The sequence below is a fragment of the Ovis aries genome, chromosome 1 (genome assembly GCF_016772045.2).
Source record: "Ovis aries strain OAR_USU_Benz2616 breed Rambouillet chromosome 1, ARS-UI_Ramb_v3.0, whole genome shotgun sequence".
In the NCBI taxonomy this organism is placed as follows: Eukaryota; Metazoa; Chordata; class Mammalia; order Artiodactyla; family Bovidae; genus Ovis; species Ovis aries.
The window spans coordinates 64,947,605-64,970,313 of record NC_056054.1 but is presented as its reverse complement, the minus strand read 5'-3'; the positions used below and the strand labels follow the sequence as shown (position 1 = coordinate 64,970,313).

Here is a 22,709-nt window from a genome sequence, read left to right as displayed (position 1 = left end):
AGAATAAAAATTACAAAATTCATTTTTATTCGTAAGCACCCTGATAGGGAACAGGAACTAACATTGGTTTATTTTTCACTATACTTAAGATCCATTATTTAATCTTTACTCTCCTGCAATGTGGGAGACCTGGGTTGGATCCCTGGGTTGGGATGATCTGGGCTCAATCCCTGGATTGGGAAGATCCCATAGAGAAGGGAAAGGCTGCCCACTCCAATATTCTGGCTTGGAGAATTCCATGGACTGTATAGTCCATGAGGTAACAAAGAGTCAGACATGCCTGAGCAACTTTCACTTTTCACTTTCACATCTCAATTAAGTGCATTGCTGTGATCCTTTTACAGATAAAGTAATTGGACTGAGTAATTGATCCCCAAATTAAGAGCTGGATCTGAACACAGTTTCTTTTCCTTCTAATCCCACCTCTTTTTGCTTCATTATGAGCAGCAAGAATGGCAACTGGGGATCTACCAGTAAAAGAAGAATATAACCTAGACACAAATATTCATAAAGACTAATAGGACCACAGGCCATCCTGCATACTTCAAGCAGTGTCTAGGATGGCATCTCGGGATAGAACAGCACAGTCATTAATGTTCATAATGATAAAACCAAGTCATCAAAAAAAGATTAATTACATTCCATCCACTCTGTTTAAGAAGGCAGGGAAGTGTGAAATCCATTTTAGAAAGATTTCCATCAAAAATGATTAAAATTTTCAGCTATCCAGAATGATTCATTCCCCGGGGTTTCTACATAGCCAAATATGTAAATGAAAAAGCACAAATATTGCCCATTTCTCACAAAACAAAACAAACGAGCAAAACACAAAAGGTACAGAGAAGACTCAAGTGAATTGAAGATTGGATATCCCTACGGTGTATACCTAAGCTAGTAGACATTCATTTCTTTATATGTTATATCTGTTCTTATTGGTCAGGTCTACACTTAATGGTTGGTACCTTTGTTTGGAAGGTTTTAATTATTTTGATAGTTCTTCTGCTGTACAATCATTTCAGTTCAGTTCAATTCAGTTGCTCAGTCGTGTCTAACTCTTTGCGACCCCATGAATCACAGCATGCCAGGCCTCTCTGTCCATCACCAACTCCCGGAGTTCACTCAGACTCACGTCCATCGAGTCAGCGATGCCATCCAGCCATCTCATCCTCTGTCGTCCCCTTCTCTTCCTGCCCCCAATCTCTCCCAGCATCAGAGTCTTTTCCAATGAGTCAACTCTTCGCATGAGGTGGCCAAAGTACTGGAGTTTCAGCTTTAGCATCATCCCTTCCAAAGAAATCCCAGGGCTGATCTACAATTGTTTAGGGTGGGTTAAATGTATTTCTATACTCCTGGGTGCATAGCTGGAATGATTGAGTCTGCTTTACTTACAGCTTCCTCAAAAATTTAACATTGCTTCAAATACAAAAGAGGTTAACTTTACACTAGAAGTGAAACTAACCACTACTTAATTCAGATGTCAGTCATGAAAACAAAAACAAATGTACTGCTAACCTCAGTGTCATACCTTTGGTATCTGGTAGCTAAATAATAAAAGTTAGTTAAAAGAATGTCTGCTATTTAGTAGAAGAATGATTAAATGAATTGTGTGAAATTACGGACCCTCTAGGTGATGTAAGTCTGTATATTTATTTCAAATGATGACCTGACAGATGTTGATCTGGATGTTTATTCACTCCTCAATCTCCATAGCCTAGAAAAATTTTTGGCATTTAAAAACATCCATAAATAGTGGTTTCAAGAATGAATGAATAGATAAAACATAATATAAATGTTGGGAAGATCCCCTGGAGGAGGGCATGGCAAGTATACTCTGATATACTTGCCTAGAGAATCCCATGGAAGAGGAGCCTGGCTGGCCACAAATCATAGGGTCACAAAGAGTTGGACACAACTGAAGTGATTTAGCACAGCACAGTGCAATATAAATGAACAAGTGGTTAAAACTCTGATTATTGATATAATGATATGAAGTGAAGTGAAGTGAAGTTGCTCAGTCGTGTCCGACTCTTTGTTACCCCATGGACTGCAGCCCACCAGGCTCCTCCAACCATGGGATTCCCCAGGCAAGAATACTGGAGTAGGTTGCCATTTCCTTCTCCAGGGGATCTTCCCAACCCAGGGATTGAACCCAGGTCTCCCGCATTGCAGGCAGATGCTTTAACCTCTGAACTACCAGAGAAGCCCATAATGATATGACTAATATGATATAATTTGGGGGAGGGGTATATGCATTTAGCTGAATCAAGGAATATTCTGGAATGCCCCACAATAGTTTCTCTGGTAAATGTGGTAAATTTAAGAAACACTCTCACTTTTTACCTTATTTATACATTATTTAAATATCCACAATACATATATACAACATTCATAGATAAAATAGTTTATTTTATATTTATCACAAAAAATGGTTCATTACATCAGACAGTTTGGAATTAAAATGTTCATTCAGTTCAGTTCAGTTCAGTTCAGTCGCTCAGTCGTGTTCAACTCTTTGCGACCCCATGGATCGCAGCACGCCAGGCCTCCCTGTCCATCACCAACTCCCGGAGTTCACTCAGACTCACGTCCATCAAGTCAGTGATGCCATCCAGCCATCTCATCCTCAGTTGTTCCCTTCTTCTCCTGCCCCCAATCCCTCCCAGCATCAGAGTCTTTTCCAATGAGTCAACTGTTCTCATGAGGTGGCCAAAGTACTGGAGTTTCAGCTTTAGCATCATTCCTTCCAAAGAAATCCCAGGGCTGATCTCCTTCAGAATGGACTGGTTGGATCTCCCTGCAGTCCAAGGGACTCTCAAGAGTCTTCTCCAACACCACAGTTCAAAAGCATCAATTCTTCGGCACTCAGTCTTCTTTACAGTCCAACTCTCACATCCATACATGACTACTGGAAAAACCAAAGACTTGACTAGACGGACCTTTGTTGGCAAAGTAATGTCTCTGCTTTTGAATATGCTATCTAGGTTGGTCATAACTTTTCTTCCAAGGAGTAAGCATCTTTTAATTTCATGGCTGCAATCACCATCTGCAGTGATCTTGGAGCCCCAAAAGGAAAGTCTGACACTGTTTCCACTGTTTCCCCATCCATTTCCCATGGAGTGATGGGACCAGGTGCCATGATCTTCATTTTCTGAATGTTGAGCTTTAAGCCCACTTTTTCACTCTCCTCTTTCATTTTCATTAAGAGGCTTTTTAGTTCCTCTTCACTTTCTGCTATAAAAGTGGTGGTGTCATCTGCATATCTGAGGTTATTGATATTTCTCCTGGCTATCTTGATTCCAGCTTGTGTTTCTTCCAGTCCAGTGTTTCTCATGATGTACTCTGCATATAAGTTAAATAAGCAGGGTGACAATATACAGCCTTGACGTACTCCTTTTCCTATTTGGAACCAGTCTGTTGTTCCATGTCCAGTTCTAACTGTTGCTTCCTGGCCTGCATACAGATTTCTCAAGAGGCAGGTTAGGTGGTCTGGTATTCCCATCTCTTTCAGAATTTTCCACAGTTTATTGTGATCCACACAGTCAAAGGCTTTGGCATAGTCAATAAAGCAGAAATAGATGTTTTTCTGGAACTCTCTTGCTTTTTCCATGATCCAGCGGATGTTGGCAATTTGATCTCTGGTTCCTCTGCCTTTTTGAAAACCAGCTTGAACATCAGGAAGTTCATGGTTCACATATTGCTGAAGCCTAGCTTGGAGAATTTTGAGCATTACTTTACTAGCGTGTGAGATGAGTGCAATTGTGCGGTAGTTTGAGCTTTCTTTGGCATTGCCTTTCTTTGGGATTGGAATGAAATACAAAAACAAGATGATATCAGCTGCCTACAATATAGAACACTAAACAGAATAAATGCTGATGAAGTCAGAAACTATCTTTTAGCATGAAAAGCCTTAACTGGACAGAGAGTAAGAGGTAAGAGAAGTTAAACAGAAAAGAAACTAGCAAAAGTATTCACAAAGTAGACAGTGAATGGGGAGAATCTGCCTAATGTCTATGATGTATCCTTTTGGGTTTTTAAAAAATGTTTTAGAACTAGTACAGATGGTGATTACACGTTATGAATGTACTAAATATCGCTGAATTGTTCACTTTAAAATAATTACTTTTATGTTACATAAATTTCACTTCAGTTTAAAAAGAATATAACTGGGACTACTTTCCAAAATAAAGGGACAGAATTGATTCTAATCACTAGAGACCAGTTCTTAGAAAAGTAAATCCTAGTATGTATTCTTGAGATAGGAGCTTTCCAACTGAATTATCTTCCAGAGAAAGGTATAGAGGAAAAATAATCAGATCCTGATACCAAGAAAGATCAACCTGTCAGCTACATAAACCAGAGGATGCTGTGCCTAGCAATGAGCTCCTTACCAGCAAAGACAACATGTACTCAGTTTTTGTGTCCTCAGCACAAGGTATAGTGCCTGACACAGTAAATGATGTTGAACAAGTGGGAGTTCACAAGAGTAGTGACACTGGAGAGGGAAATGGCCCTCAAGTCCTATTTGATGACTAAAGGAAAACTGATTCAGGAGCTTACAAGGCCATCTCCAAGGCAAAGCAAGAAACTAAAAGGGTTCATTCCTTTTCAGAAGGACCTTCTATCCACCCAGACATCCAAGAATCAGTAAGAAGCTAGTGAAAAATATATATTCCTGGCTCCACCTACAGATATTCTGGTTCAGAAGGTGTCAGGTGGGGTCTGGAAATCTACATTTCAAAAGAAATTCTCAGGTGGGTTCATGCAGGTGGTCTATGGACCAGTTTTAGAAAAATGGACACTCAGGATTGGGAATGGCCAATTCCTTTTTACATAAGAAAGTTCAAGATTCGTAGCCACTGCTTTCTTTTGACATGTTTTCATTTAATATTAGGACTTTATAACCACTAAAACTGTCCAGCAAATGAAAAATCTTTGTGGTGTCATGAGCTTTAGTAACACTTACAAGGTTGAATAGAGCCTCTCTCAAGCTTCCTAGTGGCTCAGATGGTAAAGAATTTGCCCTTAATATCTGGGTTCAATCTGGATCAGGAAGATCCCCTGGAGAAGAGAATGGCTACCCATTCCAGTATTCTAGCCTGGAGAATTCCATGGACAGAGAAGCCTGGCAAGCTACAGTCCACGGGGTTGCAAAGAGTCAGACATGGGAAATGACTAACACTTTCACTTTCACAGACAGGTTATGATAAATTCTTTTGCACTAAGCAGGATTTCAATTGGTTGACTCCTAGGGTTCTTGCAGCTCAGATTCTCTGATTCAGTCGTGAAATCAGGTTGAAGGAGAAGAGAGAGATGATTCACATATATGTAACTTCTTTGAAAAAGTGGATTACTATAAAAATGTGAAATACTACCTTTGCTATTCATGATTTAGAGACAGAGGTCTAACTTAATTTTTGAAAGTATCTGAACTTCATTTCTATTTTTATGAAAATATTTAATAGGACATTGTTTACAAACAGGTGAATCTGGGGAAACTTGAATTTTATTTGTAAAATATAATAGATATGAAGTTTTCAGAATTTATTTTATCTTCAGTACTGATCATTTTATTTTCTTTCTGATTTTAAAATGAGTGAACCTTTTGGAAATTTGTGAAAACTCATAAATATTAAAGAAGAAATGTTAAAAAGAGAAAAGTTAAGAAAATTGTACCACTGAAAGTTAAAATCTGTTAGTACTTTGGACTATTTCTCTCTGCCTCCCAAATATACCCACATCAGCAAAACTTTCATGGTGAGCATTTTCTGTTGTCATATATATATATATATCCTTTGAAAATGTTCTTACTCAACAACTTATTATATCATTAACAAAGGAATTGATGCCAGAATGAAATGGCCCTTTGGGTCAAGTCTGATGTTAGCAAGTAGAGAATTGAATTCAAGAGCCCATATTGCCATTTTTAAACTGGGCAAACAAAAACAGTTCTGTTTTGGTTTAATTAGCTTCGTATCTTTGTACATTTAGAGAGTTTCCATTGTCTCCCTAACAATATTCAGTGAAAGTGCTTTCACATGATTCCTTGACATATCTTTAGATTCTTAGGTATGGAGACTGTGGTTCAAACTCCATGAACATTTGTTGATATTCCATACATATTTTCAAAGTACTTTACAGAAAGATTGCACCAAATTGTGCTTCTACCAGGGCTTCCCAGGTAGCTCAGTGGTAAACAGTCTGCCTGCAATGCAGGAGTCGCAGGTTCTCTCCTTGGGCTGGGAAGATCCCCTGGAGGAGGGCATGGCAACCCACTCCCGTATTCTTGCCTGGAGGATCCCATGGACAGAGGAGGCCATAGAGTCACAAAGAACTGGACACGACTGAAGTAGCTTAGCATGTGTGCTTGCACTCATACTTCCACCAACAGGAAATAAGAGTATCTCTCTTAGAGCCCAGTGGCAAGTATGAGTATTAATAATAAAAACAAAACACATAACTTTTTGTTAAATTTAGCGAGCAACAATTTGAAATCTTGTTTTTACTTCTCCTTTGATTACTAGTTAAGTTAAACATGTTTTTATATCCATATTATAGCTTGTATTTCCTTTTAAAGCTCCCAACTTTACTGTAATAACATTTTTACACCTAAAGCATAACTGTGGGAAATTATTTTTGAGGGAGACAGACATGGATTGGGAGGGAGAATATTTTAAAGAAGCAGATATAATTATCAAGTTATTTCCATATTTCATTCTAAAATTTGAAAAATGATGTGGCATTATACGGTATTTGCAGTGCTATGAAGCAGTAACTGTTTTCTTCATGAAAGTAATATAACAATAAACATGAATGACTTTTTCAAGAGCATTGGAAGACACAGGTGATAATAAATATATATCTTGCAAGTAAATATACCAAAGTTTTTTCTAATAAACTGAGAGTTTTCAGCCAGAAAGAAACAGTCTCAGTCTTATTTTTATATCTTAAAAAACCCAAATCTCAAATTGACAAGATTTCTTCAACTTCTATGGCAATATAATTATCCTAAACAGATTACTTATGAAATGATGTTTTTATTAAAGTGATACCTGTTGCCACCTAACAGCTTTGGGACACCTCCCTGAAACTACATGCCTTGTTTCAGTATCTGCCAACAGGCTATTGATGATATTTGACTTGTGAACATGAGCCCGTTCTACAAGGCACTGTGCGTGTGTGCTAAATTGTTTCAGTCGTGTCCAACTCTTTGTGACCCTAGAACTGTAGCCTGCCAGGCTCCTCTGTCCATGGGATTCTCCAGGCAAGAATACTGGAGAGGGTTGCATGCCCTCCTCCAGGGGATCTTTATGACTGAGGGTTCGAACCTGCACCCCTTATGTCTCTTACATTGGTAGGCGGGTTCTTTACCACTGAGTCACCTGAGAAGTCCCACAAAGCACTGTACTGTCATAAATTTCTGAATTTTATACAGCATATGTTTTCCCTCAATTAACCTTTTACCTATAAAACATTTATTAAAATAAAAATAGATAAATTGCTTTTCATGTTTTTGCTTAAGTTGCTTTAGTTGTGTCCGATTCTTTGCAACTTCATGGACTGCACCCCAACAGGCTTATCTGTCCATGGGACTCTCCAGGCAAGAATATAGGAGTGGGTTGCATGCCCTCCTCCAGGGGATTTTCCCAACCCAGGGATTGAACCCAGGTCTCATGTCTTCTGCACTGGCAGTGGGTTCTTTCCCACTAGTGCCACCTGGGAAGCCCAGATAAATTGCTACATTTTATCATTTCCACAGTATATCAAAAGAGGGACACAATTTAGAGCAAGATTTAAATAAACACAACTTTCTAGAAGCTATACCTTTAGTAATAAACTTTATCCTGATCTATTTTATTTAATCCCAGTTTGCCTGCTTTCTCCTTTCATCTATGATGCTTCAGGTATTGAAATGTGGATTGTGTTCAGTTTCCTAGCAGTAGCACCCATCTCGATCCTGTGATGCAAGATTGGCCTTGCTTTACCATTGCTATTCATCGCACTACATACTCTATTTTCTTGTACAAAGGAAAACTTGTCTTATTTCCAATTATTTTTTTACCTACTTTTCACTGTAAATTAAAAAATAATGACAACAAAATATCATGACAACTTAAAAAATGCCTTTCTCAAAACCATGTTTTCCAACATTTTTGTGACTCTCCTATTAGTCTATGTATCAAAATGTGTAGTCTGTGATTCAAAACGTGCAACAAAGAAATGCTGCTACTCATTTGCCATGACTAACGCTCAAGCCCTCCATCCTTTTGGGTATAAGTAAATACAAACCTAAACCTGGTAATTAGAAGAATCACAGACTTCTGCATTTAAGCAGTCTTCTGAAAATATTCTGTTAATTTAAAAGGTAAGCTTCTTCATAGTGGTATTTCTCTTCTTTCAGTCGTTTTTCTCAAGATGATGTCTGAGTTTATGGAAAAGCTTCAGCATTCTCTTTGCAAAGAGAAAGGTGGTCTACATGTCCTTCATATCTTTGCTGGTCTATGATGTGACAAAGGCAGTCTGGTTTCTTTTCTGGACTAGCCATATGGCACTAGTGCCCACTGAATTGTTGTTAATACAGCTTTTCTTCTTCTTTTTTTTTTTTTTTCAGTGTATAATGGGGATTGGGGTGGCATTCAGTAATGACATTACTGAATTTATGGCTTGTAAATGTCAAAGATAAATCTATCTCAGTTTCCACTGGTCTATCAGCGTTACCTCAGCTTTTATTGATTCTAAAGAATCTCTGGTTAATTTCCTTTCATCTGCTCCTAGTCTCACTATGGTGGTCTCATTGAACATCTGTTGCTTCTCAATTCAACTACTTTCTTGTGCCTCCTACTTTCTTAAGGAACCTCTAGATTTATTTCCCACTGTCCCTTCCATTCTTCCTCAGTATGCCATGCAGCCCTTTCTCCCCTTTAGAGGTTACCTTGATGTTGATGTGAGCCAGCCTGTGAAGGTTTTTCCAGGACTTTCCTCTGATTAAACACTTCTAGGACAGCAATTTTTAAAGGACATCCTAGAAACATCTTAGTTGGCTCCATATGGTCACCATCATTCTGATCTGAGGTATTTTCTTCAGAACTCTGTCATTTTCCTGAGCTACATCTGAAACATCTAGTACAGAGAATTTTTTCAAACCTTCCCTCTTACCTTTTGTAACTTATTTAGGGGAAAGCCAGGACACATAATTAGGATTCTTGCCTCCTCCCCTTGAATTCTCTCAGAATCACTATCAGGACCATATCTTTTGCTTTCTTTTGTTGAAGTTGAGCTTTCCCTGCATTTTTTTTTCTTTCTATATATACTAAAGCATATTTTCATATCTCCAAAGTTTAATTTGTATAAGTAAGTAGCTCTTGGAATTTAGAAAGCCACTTTCTTTTGCCACAAGTCCTTTTGTCTCACTACACACTGATAAAAAATAAAAACAACAGCCTTCCTAGAACACTGATTTTTTTTCCTCTTTGTATCCCTGCTTTAATAATCCAAATCCTGCCTCAGATAATGAATGCCTCTGGCTGGATGGGGGAGGGTCAATTAATTTATTTCAAAAGGTCTTATCCTTGTTACAGATGAATTGATGATATTGATAAATTACTCTTATCTTCCACTTGTTTCCAAATTCATTTCTTAGAGGAACCATTCCTTTTCTCCAGAACCTACTTTTAAAAAAGCACAGTGTTTTGAGCAAAGATATACTATAGTTTATCTTCAGCTACGCAAGAGTTACTATGTTGTACTATACATAAAGATATCAATGAATAAACTTTTTTTAAAAAATTTCAATCCAATTCAGTAAGAACCATTTAATATTTTTTTAACCAGCCTATAACTGTTCCCTGTATAGGAAAGAAAGATTTACAAAAGGACAATACAAAATTTGAACTTTTCAAATGTAAACAATATAATTTAATACGTCAAATATATTAAGAGAATGAGAGGATGTATACATGAAATAATCAGAATACTGTACAATGTAAGACTTGGAGTAACTGTCTCAATGTATATGCACTGTTTATAATAGGTATTTAATAGATATTTGTTGCTCTTTTTTATGCATTTTATAGACAGTACAGTGTAGTTTATCTGAGCATCTTGAAACTACTGTGAGTTAGAGAAGATATCCAGGAGGAAGTATGATGGACTAGACTTCACATTTTGGGTAGAATCTGGAAATGTGTTAATAAGGAAATAATCTATTCCAGGCAAGAAGAAAACAACATGGGGAACAACTTGGAAAGTAAGAATTGTGGGCTCAGAAGACAATTTTGCTCTGTTAAGCTTTAAACTGGCTGAACAACACAAGTAATTCTAGAAAAATGTATTTTTTTCAGATATTTATTCTTGGCATTGTCTCCCTCTTTCTCCCTACCCCCATATTTTTCCTAAAGCAAATGCTTTGTCATATTCTTCCTCTTCATGGGATTGATGTTGGCTTATTCTACTGCTTCTATTTGCTTTATCCATGAGAGTCTCTCCTCTCCCAAGTGGTTTGACTAAGTGAGGCTCATAGCATGTATTGGGCAGCCCAAGGGCAACCCCAATGGGGCTCACAAGCCTTTAACTTTGGACTAAAGCCATTTTTGCTACTAGTGAGTCTTATGAGAGTTTGTTTTTCTTCTAATGCTGCAGCTAAATTTCCATTGAAATAGCTCAAGAAAAGAAAAACAAGAGCTACCCTTTCATTTTTTCTCATTCCTTTTGCTATCAAATACATTAAAAGAATGAGAAGATATACACTGCTGAAACTCTCTCAACCCACAACTCTGCTGAAACTGCATCCTTCAGGGTCCTAGTGGCCTAAAGAGAATCATCTAGAAGACTTTTATGAAGACTTTTAGTTCAATTTAACCATCCTTGACCTCACTGCCACACTTGGCACCTTAGCCAAGCCCTGTTAAGATGCATTTTATTGGTTTCTAGAATGGAACACTCTTCTGATTTGCCTCCTACCTCTCCAGACTATTCTTCTCCTGCCTCCTCTTGCTCCCCAAATAAGATATTTTCTCAGATCTGTCATTATTTCTATTTTTTCTCTCCCTGAATTCTCTACTGAGGTAATTTTCTTTACCTTTAATATAATTTCTGTGCACAGAACCCCTATATATATATATATATATATATATATATATATATATATATATATATATCTGATTTAGTCACTGAACTACAATCCAGATTTCCAACTGTTTGCTAAATGTTACCATTTAGACCCACTTGCCAATGCAAGAGATATAAGAGAAATAGGTTCAAGCCCTGGGTTGGGAAGATCCCTTGGAGAAGGGTATGGACAGAGGAGCCTGGAGGGCTACAATCCATAAGGTCACAAAGAATTGGACACAACCGAAGTGATTTAGCATGCATGCATGCAATTTCGATACTCTCACTAATCCCTAGATAGATATTAAAAAGCAGAGTCATTACTGTGCTGGCAAAGGTCTGTATAGACTAAGCTATAGTTTTTCCAGTAGTCATATATGGGTATGACAATTGGACCATAAAGAAGGCTGAGAGCTGAAGAACTGATTCTTTTAAACTGCGGTGTTGGAGAAGACTCTTGAGAGCCCCTTGGACAGCAAGGAAATCAAACCAGTCAACCCCAAAGGAAATCAACCCTGAATATTCATTGAAAGGACTGAAGCTGAAGCTGAAGCTCCAATACTTTGGCCACCTGAAATGAAGACCTGACTCATTAGAGAAGACCCTGATGCTGGGAAAGGTTGGAGGCAGGAGGAGAAGGGGACAACAGAGGGCAAGATAGCTGGACGGCATCACCAACTCAGTGGAATAAGTTTGAGCAAGCTCTGGGAGATGATGAGGGATGGAGAAGCCTGGTGTTCTGCAGTCTATGGGATTGCAAAGAGCTGGACACATTGAGTGACTGAACAACCACTAATCCCTATAAATTCAATATGTGCAGGGTTGAGGTTCCCAGCTCCCTTCTCAGAGCTCCTCAACTTCACTCCTTCATGTCCATCACTGGCAGAGAGGTATGCTAGATCTGACTCTTACCACCATATGAGGGCTTACTGTGTGTGTCTCTTCCCAACACTGAGGCTGGCCATACTGGCAATATTTACACCACAGATAATGGCAAATCCTACAAATCAGGGCTTCATTTTCTTCTTCCTTCTTTCTTTCTCTTTTTATAGCTGATTGTTGAACGTTTCCCAGCACACCATTTATTATCATAACCCCCAGTAACCTGAGCTTAAAATTTGGAGTTAATTTTGGACTATTTTCTTTTCCTCAACTTCTAAGTCCATTCAGCTACTCAGTCCTCTAATATTTACACCACTCCAGACTTTATCATTTCCATTGATCCTGGCCAGCTTCTTACTAGGCCTTGCCTTATCTTTAACCAACTGGGGAATATGCTGCTAAATTAATCTTCCTAAGGAACAGCTGTGACCATAATCAAAACTCTTGGTGATTGTCTTTGCTTACCAAAGTGAAGATCAGCCATAGTCTGGTCTCTAGTTCCCCTTTAGCCTGTCTCTCGATGTTCCTGTCACATAACTCAGGATCCTGACCTCTTAGCTTACACTTGCTTCATAAGTACCTGGGAAAACCTGGGGGACAGATTGTCTAATTGACCAAATGTGAAGGCATATTTGATTCTGTGCATAATTTTTTGTCCTGGATTCTTCCTTTGCCATTTCCACAAACCTACATCTTACCTCTAAGTTAAGGCTCAGACCAGTGACCATTTCTCCAGTCTAAATGATCTATTTTCATCATCTGAGAGCCCAGTCTCAGAACATTTTACTTCTATAGCCACATGATCATAATTATTCTTTGTCTTTTATTAAGATTTCTGGTGAACATACTATATTCCAAGTATATAAAAGTGAGCAGGACCATGATGAGTTTCTTCTTGCGTCTAATGAGCATGCAACCAAACTGTGCTGAATAAATAAATATAAACAAGAACATCTAGGTTTTATATAGCATATTTTCTCCCATAGTATTTCTTTCATTTTTCATAATATTATAATGCAGGGAATAAAACAGAAATTTTATCTTATTTGTACTATTACTCACTGGGAAATTGAGAGCTACTACTGAGATGAAGTTTATGTATGAGACTTCAGATTTCCCACTTTTCCAACATTATTTCCTAGCATGCACACCTTTGGCTCTTTAAATTCTAGGTAGAGTTTATATGATTGGATGATTGGTTAATATCTATCTTTTCTGAATGTAAAAAAAAAGGATAATTGGAATACTAAGGAATAATATCATAAGCTCTATGAGGACAGAGACCAAGTCTGTTTTATTCTCCAGAATCATATCAGCACCCGGTTTGGTTCAACATTATTCTGTTAAATCAACAAACTGCACTGCTTGTGTTTTTTCAATACCATAGGTAGAAAGATAAATATAGTTCCTAGTATTATTTTGCAAAAGTTTATTTTCCAAAGTTGTTGTTTTTTTTTTTTTTTTTTTTTTTTCCCGAGCCACAAAATCACTGTGTTGTAGATTAAGGACTTTCCCCCAAGGGTTTTATTGGTTTATTTATTTACTGAGTTTGACTATAGCTTGGCAGATAGTATCAGTAACTGAGCACAAAGAAAGAGTAATTGGGCACTGTTTTAAAATTTACTGATGGTCTCTTACAGCTGTAATACTTTAACATGGGCAGTGTGAGTAACATCTCTAAATATTTTTTACCCTTTTTATCTTTTAGATGATGTCTGTCGACCTTAAGCGCATAAGGTTAGAGTTAATGATCATTGAGCATATTTATCTTGTTCTAAATATATTTACCTTGTTCTAATTCTAGAGAGTTTTTTTGTTTGTTTTTGCTTTATTTCTCAACATAAAACTGAGAGGTTTCTCCTTTGTTTTACTTTCTGATCTGGAAATGGCTCCGCTAGCAAAAGCTAAATATCTCTTCAAAATGTATGTACACGGACTGGTTGACAATACAAATTGATAAACCATGTGAGTAGCTATTGCAATCTAAAGAATATCACCATGGGCCAAGATCCAAAATGAGAAAAAGACATTTCTGAATCCTATGAAGGCAATAGATAACATGTCAGGCTTAAACAAAATTGGTGACCCAGCTATTAATATTCTACATATACTAGTACATTTTATTTTGCTTCTCCACATCCTTCTCTCAATACAGCACATGTTTTTGTTATATTAATATTTTATCTGCAGTTGATTGCTTTAATTTTTTTTATACCATGATCCTCATAGCAATATTTGTGATGGAATCCTTGGTCTACTAAACATACTTCTCTCATGGAAGGTTTTAATGTTCTTCATGTCTCTTGTGCAACTAACAAGTATTAGATTTGGGTTTATGGACGCTTGCTTCAAGGTGCAGATTCAATAAACTGGTTGGTTTTTTTTTTGGTATTTAGTATCGAAATGGACCATTAACCCATCTGACAACCTATTTTAAGATAAGATTCTAAAATATGAATATAAAAATGAAAAAGCATTATCTTAGCCTAGTCTCTTCCATTTCTGTCTCTGGGTAATATTTTCTCAGATCAGTATAGTTGGTAGACTTGTTTAAACTACTCAATGCAAATTAGCCTTGTAATTTCCTTTGTAATAAAAGTCTGTTCTCGCTCACCTCATCTGTAGTTGAATATTATTCAGGCTGTTGCTTTGAGTTCCCATTAAAGACAGAGGAGTCAAGAGTGGTAGATATAATCCGCAATCATCTACTTCAGGAATGGGTTTTAAATGATTCTTTTTTCTTCACATTAGTTTTTCTTAAGTTTGATGAAATATTTGGTTGTCATTTTGAAAGAGCTGTACTCTACATTTTTAAAATAAAGTTCTTGGAAAATAGTAAATAATTGAAACTTCCACCACTTATCATGTCCAATGACCAACACTACCTAATCTTACACCAATAAAGGAATAACATGTGTAAATTTATAAATGATATGAATTATATTTTCATTGCAGGAATGTGGTTGTAAATTAAACAAGTCCTTTGGCTTTCTTAATAATGATAATAATAATGGCCATAATAACAGACATCATTTATTGAATGCTACCTATCTGCCAAGCTCTTAATGTAAATTAATGCTAATCCTCATAACAACTCTAAATATGCATTATTGCTGTTCTGCAGGTAGGGAAATCAAAGCTAAGAAAGGTTATACAACTGGCTCAAAGCTTCATGTTGGACAGTTAGAGTTAGAATGTAGAACTGTGTCTCTCTGGTTTCAGTGTCCATCCTTTTTGAAGATCTTTCTCTCCATCCTCAAGCCCCATATAGCTAGCTCCGCTCCATCTATTTGGAAAATGTAAACTTCCTGGTAAGATTTATACACTTCCTAATGGACTTAATTAATTCATAATACTGTTTCATAAGCAAGATTTTTCTTATCAATATTTTTAAATAGAACTCTAAATACTTATTTTTATGGATGTTATTTCAATCTTCCACGTTGTGTAAAAGCATATGTTAACTTCTGACTCACACCTCAGCTTCCACAGTCAACACTGATGACCTTCTCAGTCGGCTAGTTCTTACCTCTACCTATGTTCCTATGCTAGGAAGGACCTTTGCCTGGATGCCTCCTACCAAGCAGGAAGCTTCTCTTCTTCATTTCTTATCTTCTGCATCTCTCACGATATCTGGCACTAAATGAATGGGAGTTTTTGAGTTAGTTGCTTCTTTACATAGACCTAGAGCTCCTTGGATGTTAGGACCACCTCTAAGTCTTCTAAGGTGACTGCCTCTGTGCCTGGAAGGGTAGAGGCAGCGCCCACACCCACATGATAAAATGCACTGAAGTTACTGATGAGTTAATCGTTCAATGAATTGATCAACTTCTTGAGCAGAAAGAGAGAGGCAAAGCAGAATAGCACTTTTCTGAAAAAGAATTAGAACAATAACAAAAAGTCTAAGTACTGACTGTTTTTTTTCTAAAACTCTTTGCATAATAATACAATTAATACCAATAATAATAATAGTTATCACTCAAGGACCCACTATATCCCAGAAACTGTGTCAGATTCTTTATATATAAGTATTATCTCATTTAATTCTTAGAAGATATGGGTAATTTTTTTTTCTGTTTAGGAGGTGAAGAGCTTGAAATTCAAAGTTACTGCTATGAAATGCAAAGATACAATTTGGACAGAGGTTTGTTTTCCTTTAGTTCACATGCTTTTTCAAAATGCCAAATATGGAATTTTTCCAGGAAAACAAGAGATTCCTGCATCTTTTAAAATACCACTGATTCTCTCACATACTTTGTGTAAGTACATGTTTACAGCAGTTTAATGAGCTTTTATAAATTATTACACACTTAAAAACATACTCTGCCCTAAACAAAGTTATTTTTGTAAAATTATCAAGTGTACATCCAAGAATTGGAAGCCAAATAAAGAAAGCCACATTGCTACTGTTTGGTTTGTTTTATGGGTGTGTGTGTGTGTGTGTGTGTGTGTGTGTGTGTGTGTGTGTATTACCCACCATATTAAGGGAACTCAATTCTTGAGACTGATTATTTTCCATTTATCTCCAGGGTTAAATAAAGAAGAAGTCCTCAAAATACATCATTTATATTGTAAGCTAGCTTATGCCCTGTCTGGTAAAAGACAAATTGAGAAACATTGCAATGTTTTATGCAGCCCTCAATTTTGGGTGCTATCTATTAGAACTGCATGTAACCTTGTTATGCTGTTATCCAAATAAATGATAGATATAGAGAAGTAGAATAAAATACTAAGCATAGCTTGTTCTTTACTTAAGTTCACCCTGGAAGATGTTTCCTTCTATTTCTTATTACAACTTCTTAATTTAGTTTATGTTTATGTAATTATTCATTTATTTCATAAAGAAATTTACCAGTAAAATCACTAATTTTTAAGTCTCTGTGTCTCAGAAACTCTGCCAATGTGTAACGTCTTCTAACACTGGCCAAAAATAGCAGTAGACTAATTTTGAAATAACTCTTTCCTCTGTAGAATTCTTGATGCTATTCTCATTTGCCCTCTTTTCTTGAATCCCCCACCTTCAAACTCCCACCCCGGAAAAAAAAAACAAAAACAGATTACAGTAAATTTTGGCAAGGAATTCAATTTGCATCATTTTCTTAGAAGTCACGTGCTTTGGATTTCCTCTTGTTTATGATATATTAAAATGCCTTCCAGATGTTTTTAATTACAAAAAAAACTTCAAGAAAGCAGAGTAATCCACAATAAAATTTCCTCTTTTTTTAATGGCCAATAAATTAGTATATCCCAGCTTATCAAACTGCCCCATAATTCTGAGGACGACCTCTTTAAAGAAGGTCAGGCATTGAATTAGACAGCTAGATTTGGGCAGATACAGAATTTTACCAAGAACACTTTCAGTTCCTGTTTCCAATTGAGGCTGCTCCCTGCCTGGGGCCTAGCCCGATGTAAAAGCCCATTGGCTGGAACTGCTTAAATGTCCCACACAAATATAAACACCTCCACAGTGTTGAGAAGATGAAAGGCACAGCTTATTGATATTGTATATGCTAACGTTTGGATGTGGAACAGGAAAGACAGCCTTTAACTGCTGGTATGCAGTGCTGAAGCTGGGCTGCATGAAGAGGTTTTCATTTACTGATGTTGGATGTGTGCCCAGATTGCCATAGTAGAATTTAGGGGAAAGCACAGTAAGGAGAAGAACCACAGAATGGTTTGGGGAACATCCACATGAGGCAAAAGAACAAATACATCTGAAGACTATATGTTTCCAGAAATGAAAGAACTAACCACTGGGGAACAGTTGTGAGCCCCCCAAATCCCAAGCTGGCCCTCTGCTTGAAGGTAACTGTCTGTTCCTCCTAATTTTCATTCAGAGTAACAGTAAGACTGTAATTCAGCTGAAAGAGCGAGAGAGAGCGGGCAGGGCAGGGCAGGAAGAAACCTTAGCTTGGTTTGCCTGTTGTTTTAAGCTTAGCAAGGAAAATAAATGTGTTTTTCTTTTACTAATGTTACCAAAAGAGAAAGAGCTTTGTGGATTAGAGACATGGTGGCTTTTTAAAATGTATCTGCTAATTATCTCTCATGTGGGACAGACCAGGAAACGTTGAGGGCATAGAGATTTTGTGACTCACAATGTAAATTTAAATTTGAATGGGTCATTGATTCACTCACTTCATAGAATATTTTCTGATAATTAACTCTCTCCTCACTCTACTTCACTCCTCTTTGCTTGTAACTTTAGCATATTTGCCAAATATGTGTAAATGATGATGGCTTTGGAGAGGTAGTTCATCAAAATAGGTGTCTGCAAGGACATGGTGCTTGAGGAAATGTTAAATAAAGAAAATCAGACACTGTGACTTGTACAAACTGTCACACAATCCATATTATTGAGCTCCCATGTTACACAGAGGAAAAAAAAAAAAAGAAAGGATCCTATAGAAGGGAAAAATTGAAAGAAGTTTCACTGAATAAGCGTGAATGGATCAACAGAGGAAAGCTATGGGACTACCTTGGAGGTCTTCCAGCTCAAAGATTAGGAGACTGAAATTTGCAGGAAAGAACAGGAGGACTGAATATGTGTTTCAAAAGCAGAGAGGAAAAAAAAAAAAAAAAAAAAAAGATCACCAGTAAGTCAAGGACAGTTACCTGGCTACAGGTATTTAAGATTTGGGTTTTGTAGCCATGCACAAAATAAATTCCAGATGGGGTCAAAATGTTATTATTTGTTTCTGCAGTCAAATATGCCTATTAGTGATGAGCAGAAGATACCAGGACAAAGGAATACAATGTAGGATTATCCGTTAACAGCAGCATTGTCTGTAGTGATAGCACTATAGTAAGAAAGGAAGGGTGAAGGAAAGTATAACTAATGATCATTCTTTGTAATTACTCGATGCAATTTGAGTTAAAAATTTAGAAGAATCTCTGGAACAGTGTCACATTCGAGAGAAGAACAGATCCACAAACGATATCATGCAAAATAGGGCAAATTAGGAACCTTCCATCCTCACTGAAATGATGAGGTTTTTGTAGTTACCAAATAGCATCAACCCAATGAATGGATGTAAAGACTGAGGGGTTCAAGAACTGAGCTTAGTAAACATTTCATGGATTCTTTACCACTCTGCTACCTACCTGGGAAGCCCTTAGCAAACATTTACTTCTAACTTATTACGACTTAGCCAGAAGTATGCCTGATTCCCAGGTGTGCTGGTGGTCAAGAATCCGCCTGCCAATGCAAGAGATGCAAGAGACATGGGTTTGATTCCTGGTTCAGGAAGGAAACAGCAAACCTGGAGTAGGAAACCTCAAACCACTTCAGCATTCTTGCTTGGAAAATTCCATGGACAGAGAAGCCTAGTGGACTACAGTCTACGGGGTCGCAAAGAGTCAGACATGACTGAGCTACCGAACACACAATACACACAGGGAGAAATATGGGTACTACTAAAGAAGCAAGGATTATCAGTTACTGTGGAGCAAGAATTCTCTTAGCTATTCTAGCCAGATAATGCACTGGCTGATGTGGCTTCAACCAGATGTCACCTCTTTTAGATGTAGGAAGCCCACTCTAATCACTCAACTTTCAACTTTAGGAGGAAACCAAGTAGAACAGTGAAAGAAGAAGTCCCAGCCCTTCCTCCTGCTAAATCAGAGGTGTGTTCCACAGAGAAATAGCCCAGCCAGATCACTCTCAGTTACAGACAGTATTCCCCAGTTCATGGTCCTTGCCCTAGGGAAGTTTAGTGCTTTGCATTCCAGGTATGTTCTACTCAGAAATAACCTGAATGCTGCCCCTTTGCTATCTCTTTCTTCCCTTCTCCCTTCTTCTCCACCTTGCTCTCTCCATTCTAGGTGCACTGGTTTTCTTACCACTCATGGAATGCATCAAGCATACTGTTATTTTTAGATTCTCTGTGTCTATATATTCTTATCCTGGATATCAGCATGGTTCAAACTCTTTCTTCCTTGGATATATGTTAAAATGGGACTTTATCGAAGTGGCCCTCCCTGATCACCTCCTTCAGGATAGCTCCACTCCCTACCCCTGACCTTGTTCATGCTGCTTTATTTGTCTTTAGACAATTTATCACCACCAGACAAACTACACAATTTTTAGGCCTTTTGTTTGTTTCTGCCACTTGAATGTAAACTCCATGAAAGCAGGATACTGGTCCATTGTGTTCATTGTTAGTCTCCCAAGCCTCAAACAGTGGCTGGCTCTTAGTAGGTGCTCAATAAATATTTGTTGACAATATGAATAAGTACCCAAGGAAAAGCCCAAAATGCATTTGGACCACAGTGGTGAAAGGCAGTATCAGATGACTCATTATTATCTTTCAAACTGTCTTTTTGTACACTCACACACAAGCAATAGTCTTTTAATTCTTGTAAATCATTCAGCTAGTTTCTAAAACAGAAGATACTCAGTCAAAGTTGAAGCTTAGATAGGCAATGAATATTTTTATTATAAGTAAATTGCTTGCATTTTTTTAGGGAAAAGTTATACCAACTTTTTCTTTATTATTTATCTGAAATTTAAATTTAACTGGGCATCCTATATTTTATCTGGTAAGCTTATGCTGTGGGGAGCAACATAATGAAAGAGAGTTGTGTGAGATTCTTCAGAATTTACATAACTAATGTAAGACATACCAATCAGGGGGATGGCGTGCCACAGTTCATTCATACATCTCTGGCCTTCATAGCTTTGGGGCAGATTGAGGGTACTGATCTCATAGCCACACCACTCAGGGAGGTTCATTTATTTTTTTCACTTAAAAAATCATCCTTGACCAATTATTTTGTAGTGTTTGAGAATCCCAAAATGTGTTTAATGTTGGTGTTTCTTTTTTGTTCACCATATTCTCTCCAAATTTTCAGAGTTCTTTGTCCTGTGATTCATAGTGCATTATGGTGGCTATTTGGCTTTCTTGCTATCTTCTTATCAAATCTAACTTCTAATTCAAAATTATTTATTTGGGGCATATTTCTTTAGCACTAATTATTAGCATTAATGTGGACAAGTGGCTGGATTCACTTTTAATAGGCTGTAATTTAACAATGATAATTGTATTGAAATTAAAATAACTACAAAATAGTAAAATGACTTAAGATAAATAGAAGCGTGGCTCAAATGATCCTGACAAAAGAAGAATATTTCTCTTTAGCAGCTAAAGCCTTTCATAAGGCTTAAATATAAAATTATGAAGTTGTAAGATTCTTAATAACTTTTTAAAATCATAAATTAATTTTTAAAAATTATTCCAAATTTTGTGCATAAAGTATTACTGATATTTTAAGTTGCATAATTTCAAAATGCTTACCTTAAAGATTCACAGAAGTGCAGTGGCCTTGTATAGAACTATCTCTGACCTCAGAGGTACTTTGAAAGGAAGTATGAACAGAAGTCACCAGGGAAGTCAATGGCAACCCACTCCAGTGCTCTTGCCTGGAGAATCCCAGGGACAGGGGAGCCTGGTGGGCTGCTGTCTATGGGGTCGCACAGAGTCGGACACGACCGAAGTGATTTAGCAGCAGCAGCAGCAGCATGAACAGAAGTCAAACAATCCCAAGAAAATTGCTCACTGTGCTGTCAGGTTTGAAAACCAAGAACCTTGCAGAATGAAGGAGTCATGATGGAATGGAACAGTTGGAAATCTTCACCAAGAAATGGGGGCTTAATTTGTGCCTTGTAGGATGGACTGAGGGACTTCCCAGGTGGTGCCAGTGGTAAAGAACCTGCCTGCCAATGGAGGGGATATGAGGCTCAAGTTCAAACCCTGGGTCGGGAAGAACCCCTGGAGGAGAGCATAGCAAGCCACTCCAGTATTCTTTCTTGGAGAAGAATCTCATGGACAGAGGAGTCTGTTGGGCTATCGTCCATAGGGTCGCACAGAGTTGGACGTGACTAAAGCAACTAGCATGCACGCAGAGAATGGGCTGGGAATGTATTCTTAGAGAAGAAGATGAATGTAAGGTCAAGGAATAAGCAGTATGCACAAAACTTTGTAGAGGGAAATAAGAATAAAAGTTGGAAGAGCCAGACAGCAAGGAAAAAAATAGAAATATTTCCATTAGGAGTTGCTGGGACACGATCAGGAATAAGAAACATTAGTCATATTAGTCAGGATCTTAAAGGCCATAACACAGAATTTAAACTTAGTGTCCTGGGGTATACAACCATCGTATATCTGCCCATGGGAAAAGTCAGCTCAGCAAAACTGGCTCAGGATATGTATATACCCTCCCACCCAAACTCGGAAGACAGTAACTGGCATTTTCATTGTTTGAGCGTTTCTAAGGAAAGTTGTCTTCCTTTACAGATTTTCTGGCTCGCAGAGTTATTTCTACTCAGAATGAAGCTCCACGAACTTCTGTCTGTGGATACAAATCAATATTTAGGTTTCTGAGAATTTCAAGTGGGTCGGTGGCTTTGTGACCAGAAGGAAAGTCTAGTTTGATCCCGCGTCCTCACCGCAGGCAAGTTCCCCATTGACAGCCACAGGGATTTGGCCGATGTCACAGACCTCAGATCAGGCACCAAGATTACTTTCCAAGTACTAATCGAAGACCAGGCACACTGTTCAAAGAGATATCACTTCTGTGCCATTCTCCCCAGTGGAAGACAGAGGCGTTTTTGTGAGATATATATTTGCCAGCTCTTCCATCAGAGAATATTTATTTGTTCATTAATTTATTTTATGAACATTGTACAAGTCACACAGTACAGTAACTTCTGATCATTTATTGCCCAG

The 22,709-nt window shown here is 37.6% G+C and overlaps 1 long non-coding RNA gene across 1 annotated transcript in view; it reads left to right on the top strand.

Annotated features, from left to right (window-relative positions):
* Nucleotides 1-17,431: 17,431 nt before the first annotated feature.
* Nucleotides 17,432-22,709, top strand: part of LOC121819673 (uncharacterized) — a 57,500-nt gene continuing 52,222 nt past the window's right edge. The window contains exon 1 of the long non-coding RNA XR_006060023.2: nt 17,432-17,790. This is a non-coding gene — a long non-coding RNA (uncharacterized LOC121819673). The remainder of the gene's footprint in view (nt 17,791-22,709) is intronic.